Here is a 7,082-nt window from a genome sequence, read left to right as displayed (position 1 = left end):
AAGTATTAAGTATTTTTAGTATTTTATTCTTAACTAAAATTAGTTTTCACAAAAAAAATAGTACGTTATCATATAAATTCAAAATTTTTTAAATTTTTAATTTTTTTTCGTTCTTATTCTTACTATTGTAGAATGTAATTGAATCTAGCACATTGGAAGTCTAGAACCATAGATTGAATTACTCAACTCTACAATACAATCAAATTTAGGGATGTCAACGGGTAGGGCTAGGGCAGGGGCGAGGGATGTCTTCCTGCTTCCCATATCTACCCTCAGATTTGCTCCCCATCCCCATCTTCATTCTTCATTGTGGAAGAATATTGCTCTGCATCTCCATTCCCCACGGACCCTATTTTTCGCAGGGACCCCATTCCCCATCTATCTGATAGTTCTAACTAATCATTAATTTCCATATGATTAGAGCTGCAAGTATCCATCATATACAAAAACAGCAAGATTTTATTCAAAAAGTCTAAATGATACGATGGTGACTTTTTTCGAAATGCGCAGTGGGGGGACGCAACGACGAGCCAAAGGGCAAAGCAGTGGACGAGGTGGGAGACGCAGCAACAGATAGGAGAATGGACACGACGGCAGAGTTACGAAAAGGAACGCCGCAAATAGAAAGCACGATGCAATGAGGATGATAGTACGGTAAGAAGGGAGAGTAGCGAGGGGGTGGCTGCAGAGAGGTTGGATGGAGTATGGACAGCGTTAGGGATCTCTGAATTAAAAAAGGGTTATGTAAATGAAGATTAGGTGTGTGTGTGTGTGTGTGTGTGAGAAATGACTAAAAAACATATATGAGAAATACCCTATTAAGGATAATTCAATAAATTTATAAATTTTGGGAAATAGCGGGGACGGGGCGGAGATCCCCACTAGGGTCCCCGTGCCTGCCTCGGGGAAATTTTATCCCCTATCCCCATCCCGCGGAAAAAATTTTCCACAGTCGGATCCCCATTCGGGGCAGTCCCCGCAGGGATCCCCGCGTCTCGGAAAGTTTTGCCATCCCTATTCAAATTATGACTTATATTCGTACATCTTCTACACCTCTGTACGCACAACGAACTATTGATAGCAAGAGTGGACTTTGGACCAAGAATAATAGCACTAACATCAGGCCCATACCAAGTCCACACATATTATGCCTCAATACCCTCCCTCAAACTGAGGTGACGGTTCTCACTCACTCTCAGTTTGCACGCAAACTTATTGAAAAGAGACATGACAGTGACTTTGTGAAGGTATTAGCAACCTGCTCCGACGTTAGAATATGGACAAAAAAGATTTATTTTTGATTGACCCTCTTTCACAGAAAATGAAGGTTGATACCATATGCTTGTAGTGAGAACGACTAACCTTGCTCCGCCACGAAAGCACGGTATTCTGCCTCCATCGTTGAACGACTAACCTTGCTCTATTTCGTGCACTTTCACGCCACAAGTTGTAGCCGAGGAAAACACAACCCACTAATCAAACGTTGGTTATCAACATCTGCTGCCCAATCTGCATCAGCAAAAGCAATGAGTCTAATATCGGAGCATTTGTTAAAATTCAATCCATGATTTACCGTTCCTTTAACATAGTGGAGGATGCACTCCACTGCCTTCCAATGTTGGAGGGTAGGGGCGTCCATGAATTGGGCAACTCTATTCACAGAATAGCAAGGTCAGGGTAGGTGATAGTCAGGTATTGGACAACACCGAACACAAATCGATAATTGCTTGGAGTCTTCAAACGCTTTAGAGCTTGAGTAAGATAACTTGAAAGAGGAGACTATCAGAGTGGGTATTGGGCTCGATTGGTGCATTCTAGTCTTTTCGAGAAGGTCAGCTGCATATTTTGACTGACTTAGCATCGCACCCCCTTCTTATGCCATCTTCCTAACAAAATCATAAACGCCTTTAACTAATCAGTGAAAGGCATATCCCCTAATCGCTTCTATTCCTCCTTCAACATCTTCAGGAAAGTAAACCATGAATCCAAGCTTATGAAAAGGTCTTGGTGTAAATTCTGTGAAATTAGCGAATAATTAATCAATAAATTAATTTTTAATAAAAAATTAGAAATGTGAATTTTATAGTTTAATAGGATAGAGCTAATTAAAATAAGAATTTTAACACTAATTTCAAAGAATTCGGCCAGATTGGGCCAAACAGACCGAACCAGTCGAACCGGATCCAAATCGGGCCCGTGGGCCCAACTGACTCATTAAATAAAATGATCTTCAGCCCATCCTTCTTCCCTTGCATGCAAAGAACGCATAATGCTCAGCCAAGGGGGAAGAAGATAACAAAATTCATAAAATCCTTGGTTCCAATTCAATCCTCCATAACTTTTTATCCGAAGCTCCGATTGTAAAATCTGGTTAATTAATGATTAATTAACCCATAAAATAAAATAGATTCTAGAAAATAAGAAATGAGATTTTTATGGTTTAATATGATAGAGAAAATTAAAACGAGAATTTTGACTCTAATTTTAAAAAAATCTACCCAAGATTGGGCCAAACGGGTCAAACCGGGCCAACCGGGCCCATATTGGGCCCTTGACCCAACCCAAAAGCCAATTAAGTAAAGGGCACAGCCCTTCCTTCCCCACATGAAACAGAAACACGCTGATAGTGAGGGGGAGAGCAAGAAACCCTTTTTCCAAATTTCACTTCAATCTTCAATTGATCATCACTTTTGATCCGGAGCTCTGATTGACGAGCCGTTTATGGCCACGCGTTGGGCTTGTCGAGCTCTTCAATTCTATCTAAACAAAACTGTAAGTAAATTGTGTTTTCTTAGCTCCATTTCTGCTGGTATATCAATTTCGGATTTAAGGTTTGAGGAACTCAATTCCTTGATGATTTTCATGTTTTAGGGGTTCACTAGACTTGATTCCTTGTGGACATTACTCAAAGATCAGTGGGTAAAGTTAAGGAAGTTATAAATCCTTGTGGTTGTCCAATTTCATGTGTCCTAGTGTTAAAATTATTCAATTGTATGAACTAGTTGAGTTTATGTTGAATTAGAGTTGAAATTGTCAAATTGGAGTTTGATTGAAGTCTTGGAAAGGCTTGGAAGTGGAGTTGTGATGCTGAAAATCTGATTTTTGTGGTGTTGGAGCCCCAAGAGCTTGAGAAAAAGTGAAATTGAAAGTGTTCCGGATTGAGCGGGGAATCGGCCAAGGTATGATTTCGGTTTCCTGTATCTAAAATATAATGTGGTTGTGAAAACGTAGGCTAGTAGCCCTAGGATAAGATTTGGAAATATTGATGTGGTTTATGGATGATGTGAGTTGTGTTATTATGTATGTATCTTGGTGGATTGTGAAATATTGATGTAATTGTTTGGATGATTTGGATTGAGTGGAATTTATGAGTAATGGTGATAATGGTTGATAAAGCATGTGATGTTGTATGAGATATGAACTATTATGTTTAATTGATGGTAAGGTTGAGGCTTGTGTTGGTGAGTAGGATTGGATGTATGACATTGATATGTGTATGTTCATGATGATTGATAACTTGAATAAATGCTTGAAAAGTTGAATCATGGAGTGTTGATTGTAAATTGAGATTATTGATTTGAAATGTGGCTAAATATGGAAAAATTTGGTGGGTTAATGATTGGATGAGAGGTTAAAGATGTTTGATGCTGGGATAGTTGAGTTTGGTTGGTTTGTGATGAAATTGGAAGTGTAAGTTTTGAAAGTTTGAAATGATGAACTTTGGTAAAATTGAGACTTTGACGAACTTCAACGGACTATATCTTGAGCTATTGTTTTTGGAAATTGATGATTTTTATATCAAATGAAAGATAATTTCATAAGCTTTAAAATGGTTTAAATTTGGTTGAAATATGAATTTTGTGGAAGGAGATATGATCATTGGAAGTTTGGGCCAAAAATTTAAATTCTGCAAATTCTGCAAAATTTGTGATTTCTGGGTTGTGTGCGCACGCACACCCCGTAGATTTTTGAAGCTGTGCGTACGCACACGTCGGGAATGTCAATCTGTTGATGGCGCTAGCACACCTTGTGCGCGCACTCAACCCTGGAAATTTAACTTTCTGTGCGTACGCACAAGCCTGTGCGCACGCACACTCCTGTGCGTACGCACACAACCCTGTTCTTTTCTAAAGCTTCTGTTTTCAAGTCTTTCACATTTCCAACAAGCTTGTAACCTTCCGGGATGTTGTTTCATGCTTATAAACCCCAATTTCATCCTTCAAATCTTAGATCAATATAGAATGCATAGTAATTGAGAGGAAGCTAGGGAAGGGGGTAACTTATGGGCGATGAAAGGGGATATTATGATGAGTTATGATTAATGTTGAGAATTATTATAGTTGTTGAGAATGGTTAGTATTGTTGATGGCTAATAATTGTTAATGAGAATGTTATTGGCGAAGGAATGAGGAGAATTATCTGTTAGAATGGACTATGTATATGCGCATGATTGAATGAGATAGAGGTGCCGAGTAAGAGGCGGTGGGAAATAACCACTCGCTCCGAGTATGGTTTGAGAATGAATGAATGAATGAATGAACGAATGGTAATGATAATGAAAGTGTGTTTATATATGTGACTCCGGGTAAGACGCAGTGGTGTTATCCACTTGCTCCGGATGAGGCTGCGGGTAAGACGCAAGGGCTGTGTTTTGTTGCCGCTTGCTCCGGGCCGAAAAAGTAACACTGCCTGGGTAAGAGGCAGGGTGAAGTTGTCCTCTGCTCTGGATACGCGGGTAAGATGCAAGGGTTGTGGTGTGGTCCCACTTGTTCCGTGTTTGGTGTTCTGTCCAATGGTTAGCTACCAGGACATGTTGGGTTGGTTTTGCAACCGACAGATGAGACTCATCAGCCACTAGGACAGGCATGCATCATATGCATCTATATGTCTTGTTTGGATTGCCTAAGTAATTGCATAACTAAATGCTACTTGATTATTTGCTCTATTTGAATTCTATTTGTGATTTCTCTGTTTATAATAATTGTGTTTGTTGCATTGGGTTCCGTTGGTGGTTGGAAGGTTTGGATGAGTTAAAAAGGAGAGTTTAGATAGCTCTGAAGACCCTAAGCTAGTTGCCTGTTTTCTCTTTATGGTTTAGTTATGTTTTAAGCTTTAAGTATCTGTTGAAAGTTCTAGGATTGCCTTCGGCTTTCCCAGGATATTATATGTTAGATATGTAGGCACTGTTACCATGCTGAGAACCTCCGGTTCTCACCCATGTGGGTTTTGTAGTTTTCAGATGCAGGACAGGCGGCTCCTCGCTGAAGCATGCTGGAAGCTTCTGATGTTGAGAAGATCTATATCTTTTGGGTTTATTTTGGTTATTGGTATTTGTTTAGATACTTATTATCTTCATTTATTATATATATGCTGTATGTATTCCTCTTAGAGGTGATCTTGGAGATTCAGGTTTTGTGACTCTGTATCTTTGGGTTTTCTTTTGGGTTTTCCTATATATATCTATATATGTATAACTATGTGCTCGGGCCGGTTTATCTTCACGAGCCGAGTCTTGAGTTTTGTTACATGTGTTTTGGAACTCTTAGTATATAAATTCGTTATATTGCTCTATCCTGCTTACGTTACAGTACGCGGAGCGTTGCGCTTTTCAATTTAGCGGTTTTTGCTTTATCCTTTTCTTTAAAGGCTCCTAGTTATAAACCTTTTTCACTATATTATATATTGTAATTTTATTTTTTTAGAGGTCGTAGCACCTCGCCACCTCTGTTTTACATCCTAGGTGTAAAGCTCTGTGTGGTAGGGTGTTACACAGATCACCGCACCGTTTGTGGCCACGCGACCGCGGCGTCGAGCTTTACAAAGTCCAGAATATTGTGAGGTAAGGAAGCCACGTTTTCTTCCTCAATTTCTTCACCTTCAGTTTCGAAATTTATGAACAAAGGTATTGAAAATTGTTAAATTTCGGTGTTTAGGTTCGAATTAGCTTGAGAGAAACGCTTAATCTTGCTTCATTGGTGCTTGATTAAGGTGAGAATCCTAGAACTCTAGCTAACTCATTGGTTTTTATGATTTGGGTATTAAATTTTGGATATATATATATGTGTGTGTGTGTGTGTGTGTGTGTGTGTGTGTGTGTGTGTGTGAAAATGTGAATTAGGTTGGTGTATATGTAAATTGGAGCTTGATTTAATACATTGGAGGCTTGGTGGAGTTTGGGAGTCATTGCCTTGGAGATTTTGGACCTTTGGAGCTGTGTTTAGTGCCTTGGTGGTGTCTCGGGTTATATGTGAAAACCGGCCAAAGTATGGTTTATGTTTCTCGTACTTAATATATAAGGTTTTATGAAAACTTAGGCTAGATGACCATAGGCTAGGTGTGAATGTTTGAATGCGTTAAAATGTTTAGTACCTTGATAATGATTGTTAAGTTTCGGTTGATTTTTAGCTTGATAACTGATGTTGGTGATCGAATATAATGTTATATGGTGAATTAGTGATAATTGGCAAGGTATTAAGAAATGAACATGTATATGTGATGAAGGATGATGATTTCGCTGTTTTGTTGAGTAATTTGTATATGGGATTGTCCATATAAGAGTAAAATTGATTAAGCTAAGATGTGGAGGTTTTGGCATTTTAAAGTGGTATGTTGTTGTGCTGGTACATGTATAGGAAGTGGGAATTAAGTTTGGTTTTAATGAAAATTAAGTTTCGAGGTTTCTGTGAAAAATTGATTTTTAGCCGAACTTCATTGAGTCATAACTTGGCTTCCAGATCCCCAAATTATTTTAAACTTATTTCAAATAAAAATTGGGTTCGTAAAGTTTATTCCGTTCGAAGAACGGATGAAAAATGTTTTAAAATGAAAAAGTTATGCGCGTCGAAAATTTGGAGTTCAAAGTTGAAAATTCTGCAACATTAAGCATTTTTGTTGTTCTGCATAACTTGCGTACATGACCACTGTACGCGACGCGACCAACCTATTCGGGTTGGGTATCTCGCGTATGCGAGTAGGGTGCTTGCGTACGCGAGCATAGAAAATTGTACGCCCACGCGTACGCGTGACCTTTCAGTAACTGCACTCCCACGCGTACGCGTGACCCCTGTTTTTAGCAAATGAGT

Source organism: Arachis ipaensis, chromosome B04 (assembly GCF_000816755.2).
Source record: "Arachis ipaensis cultivar K30076 chromosome B04, Araip1.1, whole genome shotgun sequence".
In the NCBI taxonomy this organism is placed as follows: Eukaryota; Viridiplantae; Streptophyta; class Magnoliopsida; order Fabales; family Fabaceae; genus Arachis; species Arachis ipaensis.
The sequence above is the reverse complement of the archived record's forward strand: the minus strand, read 5'-3'. Positions refer to the sequence as shown.